The sequence below is a fragment of the Cervus elaphus genome, chromosome 17, assembly GCF_910594005.1.
Source record: "Cervus elaphus chromosome 17, mCerEla1.1, whole genome shotgun sequence".
Lineage (NCBI taxonomy): Eukaryota > Metazoa > Chordata > Mammalia > Artiodactyla > Cervidae > Cervus > Cervus elaphus.
This window is the reverse complement of record NC_057831.1, coordinates 23,089,929-23,105,551: the sequence shown is the minus strand read 5'-3', so window position 1 is coordinate 23,105,551 and position 15,623 is coordinate 23,089,929.

The following is a 15,623-nucleotide window of genomic DNA, read 5'->3' as shown; positions in this document are numbered from 1 at the left end:
GAGTCAGTTCTTCTCATCAGGTGGCCAAAGTATTGGAGTTTCAGCTTCAGCATTAGTCCTTCTAATGAATATTCAGGACTGATTTCCTTTAGGATTGATGATTGGATCTCCTTGCAGTCCAAGGGACTCATAAGAGTTCAAAAGCATCAATTCTTTGGCGCTCAGCTTTCTTTATAGTCCAACTCTCACGTCCATACATGACTACTGGAAAAACCATAACTTTGACTAGATAGACTTTTGTTGGCATAGTAATGTCTCTGCTTTTTGATATGCTGTCTAAGTTGATCATGACTTTTCTTCCAAGGAGCAAGCGTCTTTTAATTTCATGGCTGCAGTCACCATCTGCAGTGATTTTGGAGCCCCCCAAATAAGTCTCTCACTGTTTCCAAATGGTTTGATTTTTAAAAAAGTCACATATACAGAGGACATTAATCCCTCCATAAAGGTTAAGAGGTGTTATAGGAAGAGAATAAGAAAGAAAAACATGTGATCTTCATTTTTTGCTCTTCAGTATTTATTTTTAAATTACCCTAGAAAATTATATTCATTCATCTTTAGATGGATTAGTGGTATATGAGCTATTTTAAAAACACCATAGACTAGCCACCAATAAAGACACAGTTTGGAGACTTTTATTTCTTCATGAGGCATTTTCTTCCCTATAAAAAATGTTGCTGCTTCTTTGGTCCATTCAGGAAGCTCTGATATGACTGTACCATCCAATATGAGATTTTAAAAATTCCCTCTAACTGCACATCTATTGAACAACATGAGATAACTCAAGGGAGTTACAGTGCCAAGACTCATCTTCAGTGATTACTATTTAGAGCCTTTGTCGAGAAGATGAAGCTGTCACCCTTTTTTGAGAGAAAATTGACTAAGTTTAAGTGCCCTCTGAATATTCTGTAGAGCCTATTTCTGCCCTATTTCCTTACTCTGTCCCCTGCCGTGGTGACAACTGTATTGAAATTCAGTGAGCAGGATTTCAACTGCTGTGTCCAAATCCTTGAACAATCTCTTAATTGCCTGCTCTGCCTGAATACTTTGCTAAGATACAGGAGGGCAGTGTCAGGCTGGGAGAGTACGTTTTCCCATGGATTTGGCTTTAGCTTGTGCAGGCTTATGAGATTTTAGCCTGTTTCTTTTGTGACTGATTTCCCAGGAGGTCACCATGCAATGTGGTCATGAAAGTATTGAGAAGTACTAAAGATGAAATTTCCTCATAAGAATGACTTTTTTTTCCCCTGAAAATAGATACTAGTCTGTGTGAGATATAATTTGAACATCTTATTTTAAGTAAAAGATTATATAAACCCACCCCGCAAAACTGGGGTATGTGGAAATTGTTACTATGGGTGTTAGAGACTCAGTTAAAAGACCTACTACAAGAACCCTGATTCTGGTAGCAGGCTGCAAGGAAGCAGAGAGCTTGAAGGACTTGGCTTTCATCTGGCCTGTATTCCATGCTGAGGGAGATGGCTCCTTCTTCAACTAGATTTGAAAACCTCTTAGCCTGAGGAGAACAGTGTCTACTTCCATTCAGACCAGGTACTCTGGTCAGCACCTAACAAAAAAATCCTCATCAAATGAGCCTCTGACAAAAGCCTCTATTAGCATAACTCATCTGGCTCTGGCTGATCCTTCTAAATTAGCTTTAAACACATTTCATTGAATCTAAGACACCAGTAGTTCTAAGATTATGCATTATTTAATGTATATGATGGAAAAAAAATGACAATACTAAGACCTAAGTGTTCTAAGACCTTAACCTTAAACTGCATCTCTTTTTCAGAGATGTGTATCTCAAAGACAGAAATATAGATCAATGGAACAAAATACAAAGCCCAGAGATAAATCCACGTACCTATGGATACCTTATCTTCGACAAAGGAGGCAAGAATATACAATGGAAAAAAGACAGCCTCTTTAACAAGTGGTGCTGGGAAAACTGGTCAACCACTTGTAAAAGAATGAAATTAGAACACTCTCTAACACCATACACAAAAATAAACGCAAAATGGATTAAAGATCTAAATGTAAGAACCGAAACTATAAAACTCCTAGAGGAGAACATAGGCAAAACACTCTCTGACATAAATCACAGCAAGATCCTCTATGATCCACCTCCCAGAATATTGGAAATAAAAGCAAAACTAAACAAATGGGACCTAATGAAACTTAAAAGCTTTTGCACAACAAAGGAAACTATAAGCAAGGTGAAAAGACAGCCTTCAGAATGGGAGAAAATAATAGCAAATGAAGAAACAGACAAAGGATTAATCTCAAAAATATACTAGCAACTGCTGCAGCTCAATTCCAGAAAAATAAATGACCCAATCAAAAAATGGGCCAAAGATCTAAACAGATATTTCTCCAAAGAAGACATACAGATGGCTAACAAACACATGAAAAGATGCTCAACACCACTCATTATCAGAGAAATGCAAATCAAAACCTCAACGAGGTACCATTACATGCCAGTCAGGATGGCTGCTATCCAAAAGTCTACAAGCAATAAATGCTGGAGAGGGTGTGGAGAAAAGGGAACCCTCTTACACTGTTGGTGGGAATGCAAACTAGTACAGCCGCTATGGAGAACAGTGTGGAGATTCCTTAAAAAACTGGAAATAGAACTGCTATATGACCCAGCAATCCCACTTCTGGGCATACACACTGAGGAAACCAGATCAGAAAGAGACACGTGCACCCCAATGTTCATCACAGCACTGTTTATAATAGCCAGGACATGGAAGCAACCTAGGTGCCCATCAGCAGATGAATGGATAAGAAAGCTGTGGTACATATACACAATGGAATATTACTCAGCCATTAAAAAGAATACATTTGAATCAGTTCTAATGAGATGGATAAAACTGGAGCCCATTATACAGAGTGAAGCAAGCCAGAAAGATAAACACCAATACAGTATACTAACACATATATATGGAATTTAGAAAGATGGTAACGATAACCCTGTATGCAAGACAGAGAAAAAGAGACAAAGATGTACAGAACAGACTTTTGGACTCTATGGGAGAAGGCGAGGGTGGGATGATCTGAGAGAACAGCATCAAAACATGTATATTATCAAGTGTGAATCAGATCACCAGTCCAGGTTGGATGCATGAGACGGGTGCTCAGGGCTGGTGCACTGGGATGACCCAGAGGGATGGGATGGGGAGGGAGGTGGGAGCGGGGTTCAGGATGGGGAACACATGTACACCAATGGCTGATTCATGTCAATGTATGGCAAAGACCACTACAATAAAAAAAATTAAAAAAAAAAAAAAGAAACAGAGATGTGCATCTGAGAATAGAAAAATCACAGTATTGCTGCCTTGCTTCTCTGCATCTGACTCCAAGCCTTTCCTGGGGAGGCTGAAGCCTCCATGAATTAAGAACTTGTTATGAATGCAGCCATTCTGGAAAGGTAGAATTTTGAGAATGTTTAACAGGAAAAAAATGGTGACAGGCAGCATAAGGGGTTCTGAGTAGCATATGTGTGTGTGTATTTAAGGGAGAAATATTTTATTGCTTGAATTTTACAAGCTGAATGTATTTTTCTAGGGCTTTACACTAGATGTTTAGATATCTTATCTTTCCCTCCATCCCAGCCTGTAAGAGTTAGGTAACATAGGATGTTGTAAAGTAGTGGAGACCTCAGCTTTCCGTGTAGGGGCAGATCATGGCAATTTTTCCCCTTGGATACTTTGTCTGACAATAAAAGTTGTTGTTTTTTGGTTAGATATAATTGATCTTACCAATTCTTTCCTTAGCCCCTCTCTAAGAGTTCTTCATGGCCGAGAGCATCTAGTTTCCTAGGTTTCTGACTTGGCATTTAGGCTGGGTTGCAATCTTCCTTGATGATGTCTTTTGCTTCTGAACAGTTGATAGAACACAGCTTCCTCCCACCTGACCAATATCATTCATTCATTTAGCAATTATGTTTTGAGTGCCTTCTATGATCTAGACACTACTATATCATGGAACATAACACACAGAATATTACTACTGTGAATAATAGGAATTGATTGTATTTGAGCAAAAACGTGAACAAAGTGTCAGAGTGAGCCATGTGGATATCTGATGGAAGAATGTGCCTAGGAAGAAATGGCAAAGACATAGGCCTTGCAGCAGGAATATGCGTGGCGTGTTTGAGGAACAAATCAGTGAGGAATAGCTGGTGTGGCTGGAATAGAGTGAACAGGAAGAGTGTGGCAGGAGATAAGAGCAGATAAGTGGATAAGAGGCTAGGCCAGTATAAAAGACCTTGGTTTTACTCTTAGTGAGATGGAAAGGCACTGAAGGAATTGTACAGAAGAGTAACCTACTCTGCGCTTATTTTAAAGGGATCTCTTAATCCTCTGTGTAGAGAAAAACCTGTAGCATGGAAGGATGGAAGCAATGAGATCAGTTAGAAGGCCATGGTGGCTTGTGCTGGGGTTCTGACGGTAGAGGTGGTAAGAGGGAGCCAGGTCCAGGACGTGTTTTGTGGGGAAAGCTGCTTAGATTGACTAAGGGATGGAGAAGGGTGACTTAAAGACTTTTGTCCCAAGTAGTCTGAGCAGCGAAGTTGCTATTGAGTGTGATGGGGAAACAATGGGAGAGCAGTTCGCCAGGGGAATTAGAAGTTCAGTTTTGGACATGTTAAATTTGAGGTGCCTATTAGGTCTTGAATTGGAGTTTTCTGCTGTTTAATGTTATGTGAAACTCTTGCAGAATGGCTAACATAGAAGGTAAGGTTTATCGCTCTAATAAGGCCCCCATATGTCATATTCTGGGGCTTCCCAGGTGGCGCTAGTGGTAAAGAACCCTCCAGCCAATGCAGGAGATGTAAGAGAAGCAGGTTCGATCCCTGGGTGGGGAAGGGCTTTTGTAAAAATGATCATATGCTCATTGTAAAAAGCTTCAAACAGTATTGAAAAATACCAAAATATATATAAAAATCATACTATCCACAGTTACGTATCTGTTTATATTTACCTTGTAGTTATAAATACATATTTAAAACCATATATTACATGATATGATTTGTAATATAAATATTGCCTCTTTACATTTTAAGAATTAATTTCATTCAAAGGCTTTAGTTATATATTTGATGTCAATAACGTGTTTTCATTGTTTAGAGTCACTTTCTGGGGTGCCTCACAGTTGTCCAGAGAACATCATGTTGACTGTAAGTTTTTTTGAGACCAAACTGTGTAGCCCACCCAGCGCTGTCACTAGAGACTTTTCAAAAGTCTCAGAATATATTTCCGTATTGTTTAGGCAGTTGTTTATTCATTTACTTTGTAGGTACAGATATATACTTGTGATCTCAAAAATGTGAGTACTAATTATTTTGGCTTTAAGTTTTTTAAGGTAGATATTAATTGAATAGTAAATTACTTTTATAAAAATATGAAAATATATTTAAAAAAATGATACAAGGGCCACTTAATTTAAGGCATAAAACAATGCCTGTGTCGTTGAGCATTATGTCTGTTCTCCCCAGTGTCATACCCCCTTCCTTTAATTTAAAAATTAAAAAAACAATTATTTTGTATTGGAGTATACAATTGGCAACATGGAGTATACAACAATTAACAATGTTGTGATAGTTTCAGGTGAGCTGTGAAGGGAATCAGCTGTTTATACACAAACATGTATCCATTCTCCCCCAAACTCCCCTCCCTTCCAGGCTGCCATATAACATTGAGCAGAGTTCCCTGTGCTGTACAGTTGGTTATCCATGTTAAATATAGCAGTGCGTACCTATCCATCCCAAACTCCCTAACTATCCCTTCCCCCCAACAAAAGAGACTCACAGACTTAGAGAACAAACTTATGGTTTCCCCGCATCCTTCCCTGTCTTCAGAAGGATGCGGGGAAAGCATACCCCTGTCTTCATTCTCAGAGATATTGAATTTGTTTTCTTACCCACATTTCTTATTAAGCTTGTTTGGCTGTTTGTTTATTTATTTTCATCTCAGTAATCTTATTCCTGAGATTCACCCTTGATATTGTGTGCACTTATAATTCATTAATTCATTCATTTACATTGCTGTTGGTATTCCATTACATAAATACATCATCTATTTATTCACTTACATTAGTCAAGGAAATAGTGCTAATTCCTATTACAATCTCAATATCACAGTTGCTAAATATAATACAAGGTTATTGAGTTCTCATTTCACAATCTGATGTGGATCAGTGCGTGTGTGTGGTGGGAGGAGGAGAGTGAGAAGTGTCTGCTCCAGTGTCATTCAGAGATCTCTCACACATTATCATGAGGCCAAATTCATGACTTTAAAGTTATAACTGCATCACCCAGTCAGTATAGAAAGAAAAAAGAAGTGTAGAGAAGGGATTTTGACCATTTGAAACATAGAACTTCTGCTCACTCTCTTTGATGAAAAATAAAGGTTCCATTTTGACACAAGGAGACTTGAAAATACTTTTTTTCTAAAATGCGTGTGCTCAAAAGGGGAATAGAATTATTTAATGAACAGTTTGCATTGTTTCTTCCACCATCTTCTCTTCTAGTCACTAAATATACATTTTATTCTACTTTCATTCTCATCTTCTTTGTAATAGAGGCAATCTAACATCCTAAAGCTAAAAACCACTTCCTTATTCTGTCTTTTTCACAAGTCTATGTCTTAAAGGGCTTTGGTCCTTCAACAACTTTTACAATGTTATGTCTTACTATTTGGTTTCTGGAAGTGATCAGATTTTTCAATTCTTCAGGGTTCCAAATTTGTTGACTCTATTTCCTTGCAAGTCAGCAAATTCTCTCCTGGGCTTATCTATTTCTCGTAACAGCTAGCTGCCCCCATATGATGGTAGCCAGCACACACTGCTTCTTTATTCTCTGTAACTACTTTCTATTATGTATAAGGCTCATTGTTTTTACCTTCCTATGTCAGTGGTCCCACCACTCAACATCCAACTGCTCAGCTAATGATGGATATTTAAGGATTCGTTAAGGCAACATCTCATTTCCGAGTACCAATTGCTGTATTAGTCAGGGTAAACTAAATTGTTGCTAAATAAGTCAATGTGAAAATCTCAGTAGCTTAACATGCTTATTTTTCACTCACACATCAGTCTAAATTGGGGGGCTTCCCTGGTGGCTCAGCAGTAAGGAATTCACCTGCAGTGCAGGAAAAACAAGAGATGTAGGTTTGATTCCTGGGCTGGGAAGATCCCCTGGAGGAGAGCATGGCAAGCTACTCCAGTATTATTGTCTGGAGAATTCCATGGACAGAGGAGCCTGGCAGAATACAATCCATGGGGTCGCAGAGTCAGTCAGGACTGAAGCGACTTAGCACACACGCACCTACAGTCTAATGGGATGTTTGGCGGCAGCCTTCCCTGTGGTAACAGAGGAGCTCAGCCTCTCACTTCTGTGGCGCTGCAGTCTTGAACACCTGGCATGTGTAGAATGAGAAAAGCATGTGGAAGGTTGCGTGTGGCCAATGGAGCATTTTTATCATTTTATCATTTCACAATGCCTCTATATTATAAAAAATTTAAGATGATAAGCATTGAGTGTTTCTCTTTGGGGGTGGTTTTATGGGTATCTAAAATTTTCTTTCTTTTTTGCCTCTTTAATTGTTCCAAGATTCTTGGAGGAAATATTATGTTCCTTTGTATCAAGGAAAAGTTGTAATTGAGTAACTTGCCTCAGAAATAAAGGAGTAAATTTTATGTTGTGAACTAAGTATCAAATACAAGACTGGTTAGAAAAGTACATTTGGAAAAAGCTTTTGACTACTTGGATATCTTCGGCAAAAAGTTGTTCCTGTAGTTCTTCGCTACTGCTGACATTACCTCATTGACTTCAGACTTTAAAAATGGACATTGGAAAGTATTAAGAGTATTAATGCCTTTTGTTTTTGTCTTTGTGTGCCTTTGTAGATCGCATGTGTACCTACTCATCTGCCAGGTGCATTCTTGAATCCTTTGTTTCTACATTTCTTATAGAAATTTTACACATCATTTAGATAAAAAATTACTTAATGCCCATTGTAAGCTTATTACAGTGAAGGTTAAAGTAGAAGCTTAGCATGTGTGTCTTCTCCTGAGGTACCCCTACAAAATGAATGCCATTATATGCAAAGTGGTGAAGAAAGAAACTACCGAGTGTGAAAATTATAACAGGCAAATTGGCATTTAAATGGAAAGTTGCAGGTGTGGAAGAATTCTCCTGTTTTAGGATTTTAAAACATGTGTCCCTGATTCCCCTTTTTTACTTGACTTCACATCTTTTGAAAATTATACTTTTGTACTCAACATGAAAAAATGTGTAACCCCTTTCAGTGACATCATGAGTCAGTTTACACTTTGGTATTTATTGAGCAAATTTTGTTGTTCTTGGTATTGGTCAGGGTGGACATTGTCCTTTGTGACTTGTTTCTTACCACAAGTGTAACAGAAGCAGGAAATGATCTGAGATATTTATTATGTTTTGTGTAGGAATGCGGGAGGATGCAAGAGACCTTGAAAGTATGATTAGAGTTGCCCCTGATTTCTTGTCTCATTTCTTCTGAGGGAGCTGTGCTTATCCTGTTATCAGGTTTGGGGGAACCAGAAGGACCCAGATTAAAAACTCAGAAAAGAAGAGCCAGCTCCAGGAAATGAGAGGAAGTCTAGAAAGGAAAAAATCTCTAGGATGATGGAGTGGAGGACATATTAAGGACATATTGTAGTTAATCAATATTTTTGTTTCAAATACTTATTAAAAGTGCTAAGCTAATTCTAGTAGGGGATTTTGAATATATAGGGATTTTAAGTAGAGATGGATGCATACTCTAGAATGTCAATTATATCTAAATACAAATAAAGATGAGATTATTAAGATAAAATAACAAATATGGAAATAAATTATGAATAGTTCTGTAGTAAAGTATCTAACTATAAAGTTAATTTAGCTATTTGCTGGTCAAATCAAACCTCTTGTGTTTGCAGTTACATGTAGTATAAATTTCTTATCATGAGACTGGAAATATTTGACAGGTAACTGGTTCTGACAGCAGTTTTGCAATGGGATGCTCATCTATGAAGAAAATAATGTAACAGAATATGACTTGAACACTAAGACTGTTTTAGCTAGTTACAGAGATACCTACTTCATAGCTTTATAGCTTTTTTTCCTGAGTAATAAAAAAATGTCTTCGATGCATACATTATATATTTCTCTCTTTGATTTGTATCGGCAAAGCCTATGAATCAGTAGTTAGTTCTAAACTTGTTTTTAGATGAAGAACCCTTTTGATAATCTGATGAAAGTTATGAAGTTCCTCTCTAGGAATATATGTAAATTATATAGCAAATTTCTTATAGACTATTCCAAGGAGCACCTTTCAGGCTTCAAATTAGGTAACTCTGCTCTCAAATCTATGATTCTTCATGTTGTTTTGAAAGGTCTGGGAAAAGCGACAGCCTTCAGTCTTGCCCTGCTTCATCCATGGCATTCATTCTTCCTCTCTTGTGCTGTGCAAACAGTATGGAGATGGAAGGGAGGTATTTAATTTGAGGTTTCATTTCTCTCTGGAATAAAAGTAGAAAATCATTCACTTTTTTATCCATCCGTTAAACAAATAGTAGATAGTTATTATACAAAAAGCACTTTTGTTGTCACTGGGGGGCATATGACGTATAAGATTATCAAAGAAACCCAGAAGTTCTATCAACACTATTAGTTTATTTAAAAACCAGAGAGTCAAAGTGTTATAAAGATGGATTTATATTAGGTACATTTACTTATACTGAGTAGCATGTTGTATGCACAAATGCTTCATAAGTTTTAAAATATCCTTCAAATATTTTAATTTTTATCTCAGTGTTGGGAAACTGAAGCCAATAACATCACAGTGAGTAAAGAAGCCGAGACTTTCATATAGGGAAGAAGATTTATAGACTCACAGGGACCCGAAAACAGACGTGAGCTAAGGCAGAAAAATAAACTGATTATGGAATTGTTAACTACAAGGCTTGACAAATACTTTCTGAATGATAGTATTAATTAATAATCAGCAGATGTCTTGTTCAAATATAAACCTTATGAAAACCAGTTATAGAAATGTAATTAATAAATACAGTTTAGTTGCAGAATATAGGTGGGTCTATGTTCTTTCATGTCCTTAAAATAATCATCCAGGGAAAAATAGGTCAAAACTCTCAGAAACTTTCACACATGGCAAAATCTGTTATGGCAGATTTTCTAAGAATAGTATTAAAACCCTAGTCTTGATAGCCACCAGGAAACCAACAGAAAGAACACTCAAATTAATTGTAAGAAAAATGTATCATACTATGTGATAAGTTTCCTTGGGCTGCCATAACAGATTACCACAAACTTGTTGATTTAAAACAACAGAAATTTATTCTTTCACAGTTCTGGAGGCTAGACATCCAAAATCAAGATGTTGTTATAGCCATGCTCCCTCTGAGGGCTCTAGGGGAGAATTCTTACTTCCTTCTTAACTGGTAGTGGCTCCCAGCAATTGTTGGTGGTCCTCAGCTTACAACATCTGTTACTATGGTTAGGTTGTCTTAGTTAGTTTGAGCTGCTATAACAAAGTACCATAGACTGGGTGGCTTATAAACAACAGAAACTTACTTCTCACAGTTCTGGAACCTGAAAGTCTGAGATCAGGGTGCCGGTATGGACAAGTTCTGGTGAACTTTCAGAACAAGTTCTGGCCCTCTTCTGAGTTGCAGACTGCCAGCTTCTTTCTCTGTTTTCATCTGGTAGAGAACAGAGAGTAGAAGCAAGTGCTTGAGTGACTTTTATAAAACCATTAATCCCATTCCTGGGGGCTCCACCCTCATGGTCTCATCTCATCTTGGCTACTACTCAAGGGCCCCGCCTTCTAATACCATCTCCCTTGGAAATAGGGTTTCGGCATATGAATCTTGGTGGGATATAAACATTTGGTCCTTAACAAGAGTTTAGTGAAATGTCATGGCTGGAAATATTTAGTTACAGAATAGAGTAAAACTAAGTCAGCCATATTGAGATTCAACATATGAAAGTGTTAGTACCAGCTTCTCACTAATAACATTAAACATTTTCTATGTTTAACTTTGTGGAGATTCTGAAACTACTGATAATGAACTTTCCAAATGCATGTCTAAATAACTGCTATTTATTATTATTATTATTTGTTTTTTGAGAGAGACCCTGAGCTAAAGTCACTATGCTTCCTCTAGCTTAGGCATGACTTTTGAAAGTCTTCCTTTGAAAACATTTAAAAACATTACTGTTAAGAGTGGATTAACTATGACATTTGGAAATGTCAGAGGTAATGTTGGCTATGGCAGTACTGGCCAAAGCATCTCACCTATATAGAATATAATTTGGGGGGCATTAATTTTGGGTGCTCCCAACATTGCTAGACATCTTCTCTTTGTCCCCTGTTTCAGCAAATAGATTCTAGCACTGAAGCAATCCACTCCTTACAATGCAATTATCATTAGAAAATGTCACTGCATAAATTGTAGGATAGAAGAGGCAAAGAGATCTGATTAGTGGCTGATTCAGAAGGGGCAAGCTCATCCTAGTACAGCAGAGTGCCAGGAATCAAGAGCTCATATCCTGTTTTTCACTTCTGTTGAACTAACCTTGTTAGAGGGACAGATTTGAACAATGGAAAGATTGATAGGATTTTCCAAAATTCCAGAGATACTCAATTGGAAGGGAAACACTTAAAACATTCATTTAAAAATAATTGTAGCTGGTAGGTTTGTTTTATGCAATTGATGCATTCTGGAACATAATATGGATTAAATTAGCTAGTAACTGATATTTATTGGCTACTTCTAAAGACCAGATTCTGTGCCAAGTCCTTTGTAAATCTAATATTATTAAATCCTCATAGAATGATTATATATAATAATTTATATATATATAGTTTATATATACTATATATATATACACTAAGTTGCTTCAGTTATCTCTGACTCTTTGTGACCCTATAGACTGTAACCTGGCAGGCTCCTCTGTCCATGGGATTCTTCACGCAGGAATACTGGAGTGGGTTGCCATGCCCTCCTCCAGGGGATCTTCCTGACCCAGGGATCAAACCTGCGTCTCTTACGTCTCTTGCATTGGCAGGCAAGTTCTTTACCACTAGTGCCACCTGGGAAGCCATCTGGGAAGCCTATAATTCTCATTGTACAAATGTGGAACTCAGAGAAGTTTTGTAAGTTTTTCAAACTGACCCTGCTAAAACTGAAATGAGATTCATACCCAGATTTATTTGACTCTGGTATGTAATATATCAGGAAAGTTGATAAATTTTATCTATATCTATATTGGATTCTTTTGTAAAGCAGTCATGTCAAAGTTCATGTGTAGGTTCATGTGTAGGTTGATACTCAATAAAATTAAATTGTATTGAAATCAACTGTTGATATACATCATACCTGTAAATTTTGCCTCTAAATATAATCAAAGAGATGCAGTGATAGCTGGATGTTGGCCTTTTCCTCTTTTTTCAAGGTCAACAGTTCTTTGACTCAAGTCTGCACACTTAAATAAGATGGAAGATGAGTTTTGAATGCTGCTCTAGAGAGTTGTTAAAATTCCACTGGAGGTAGGGTGAGCAGATTTAGCAAATAAAAATATAATTATATTTGAACTCTTGTTTATATGACATTCAGATTTAGTTATTATACCTCTTCTTATCTGGCAATGCTAATTTGAGTTTCTCCAACTTGAATCTCTTTGATGTTTGCTTGTGTTCTGCTTGAGTTCCTCTTTGTTTGAGGTTTTAATCCTCAGTAGCTTAATTTCATCATCAGTCAGCATCTACAAACCGAATTTCTTATTTCAAGTTATACTTCCTGGCCTGGACTCTGAATTGCAAATTCTCATGCAAGGCAGGTGCTCTTTTATTGCACTTTGACTATTATACACAGAAATATAAAGCAGAAAATGGAAGGCAAAACAGGAAAGAACAAGGAAAATTGGTAGGAATTAAGTCTAGAGCTTCTTATTGGAGTAAGTAGCTTGTTGGAGAAATTGGGATTCGTTACTAAGCCTAGTAGATGCAGGTCAGATGGTTGAGAAACCTGAACACTCTGGAAAAACTGAGAGGTGGATGATATAGAAGATGAGCTGGTCATGTACGGTTCTTCTAGGCTAGAGGTTTGGATAATCAGAGATGGATCCTGAGAGGTCAAAATTTTCAGTAGCTGCTTTGTCCAGGAATGGCCCCACTTAGTTTTAAAGGTGCAACAACTCTTAGGAAGATGTAGGGTTCTGTGAGAATACTGTTCAAACAATTTAGAGAAAAGCTGTTCACTCCAATCCACATTTGGATAAGAATGACTTTTGCTAAAGAAGAGTTGGTTGACTTCTTTGAAGAATAAATATTCATTAAAGATATCTAGACTGATAGGCAACCACCTGCAAGCCCATCCAGGGAAGAAAGAGGCTCCAGAGGAAACAAGGTAACACGATCTCCCCTGTAAGAGATGGAGTGGCACAGACCCGGGAGCCACAGCAGCATAGGAAGGACATAGCGCTTGTCTTACCTTTATGTCTTCATGAGTTACACACAGACACGGACGTAAACACACTCGGTTTTTGCCCGAAGACATCAATGTTAAATACGTTTGACTTTTTTTTAGATTCTCCTCATTCACTGCTAGGCAACTTATACATTTATCCAATTTCTCCTCTGGCACTGTCTCTTGGTCCTTCTCTTATTGCATTCTCATTCTGGCTTTTTTGGATAGGTGAATGCATTTGGAAAACAAACTATGGAAAATTCTTAAAGAGATGGGAATACCAGACCACCTGACCTGCCTCCTGAGAAATTTGTATGCAGGTCAAGAAGCAACAGTTAGAACTGGACATGGAACAACAGACTGGTTCCAAATTGCGAAAGGAGTATGTCAAGGCTGTATATTGTCACCCTGCTTATTTAACTTATATGCAGAGTACATCATGAGAAATGCCAGGCTGGATGAAGCACAAGCTAGAATCAGGATTGCTGGGAAAAATATCAATAACCTCAGATACGCAGATGACACCACCCATATGGCAGAAAGTGAAGAGGAACTGAAGGGCCTCTTGATGAAAGTGAAAGAGGAGAGCAAGACAGTTGGCTTAAAACTCAACATTAAGAAAACTAAGATCATGGCATCTGGTCCCATCATTTCATGGCAAATAGATGGGGAAACTGTGGAAACAGTGACAGACTTTAGTTTTTGGCCTCCAAAATCACTGTCGCTAGTGACTGCAGCCATGAAACTAAAAGATGCTTGTTCCTTGGAAGAAAAGCTATGATCAACCTAGACAGACATTAAAAAGCAGAGACATTACTTTGTCAACAAAGGTCCATCTAGTCAGAGCTATGGTTTCTCCAGTAGTCATGTAAGAGCTACTGTTGTGAGAGCTGGACTGTAAAGAAAGCTGAGCACTGCAGAATTGATGCTTTTGAATTGTGGTGTTAGAGAAGACTCTTGAGAGTTCTTAGACTGCAAGGAGATCAAACCAGTCGATCCTAAAGGAAGTCAGTGCTGGATATATTGAAAGGACTGATGCTGAAGCTGAAATGCCAATACTTTGGCTGCCTGATGGGAAGAACTGCCTCCTTGGAAAAGACCCTGATTCTGGGAAAGATTGAAGGTGGGAGGAGAAGGGGATGATAGAGGATGAGATGGTTGGATGGCATCACCGACTCAATGGACGTGAGTTTGAGTAGGCTCCAGGAGTTGGTGATGGACAGGGAGGCCTGGCGTGCTGCAGTCCATGGGGTCGCAAAGAGTCGGACATGACTGAGTGACTGAACTTAACTGAGCTGAAACATATACAAATGCACTTTGAAAATCAATCTGTAGAAAGTTAAATAGAACTTAGCTTAGGTTATTCACTATGACAGAATTTAATATTTTTTGTGAATTATAAGGAGATTTTTATAGGGGCATGATGTTGGAATACAAATAACTATAGTCCTGTTTACTGCAGCTAGAGCAGGTAAAATAGCAAGTGTTAAGTCAGGATCCCCAAAGTTATGGAAAAAAATTGTAAATTGTGATTCCTCCATAAAATATACTGAATTGCTTTTAGTATAAATTCCAAAATTCCTAACCTGATCTATCTTCACTTCTTACAACTACTTTGTACCTCAGCCACACTTATTTACTTCTGATCTACTTGCTGATTCTCAAATTTGAAGTATTCTTCCATCTTGGCCTTCCGATAATCTGTTTTTCTGGCAGAATAGCATTTCCCACCCTACTCAACACCTACTTCATTTTCAGGAGTCAGCCAGCTTGTGCCTCCTCTGTTCGAATATCTTCTGTGTTAATCTTTGAGTATCTTTTGATACTAAGTACCTCTTATTCTTCATTGTGTATCTAGGGCCTATGAAATTTTCCAGCCCACAGCAGGCACTCAGAAAAATATTTGTTGAATTAGTGGGGCAAGCAAAGATGGACAGACCCAGCTGTATTTGGGTGGAGGATATTCAGTATGTAGAAAGACTGGCTATTCCAAGGATACATTAATGTAATTCAGATATAATAGTGCCAGTGGTCAGCCTCTGATTTTACTCTGTACAGTCTTAAGACTAAATACTTTCTCATATTTTATACACACACACACACACACACACACA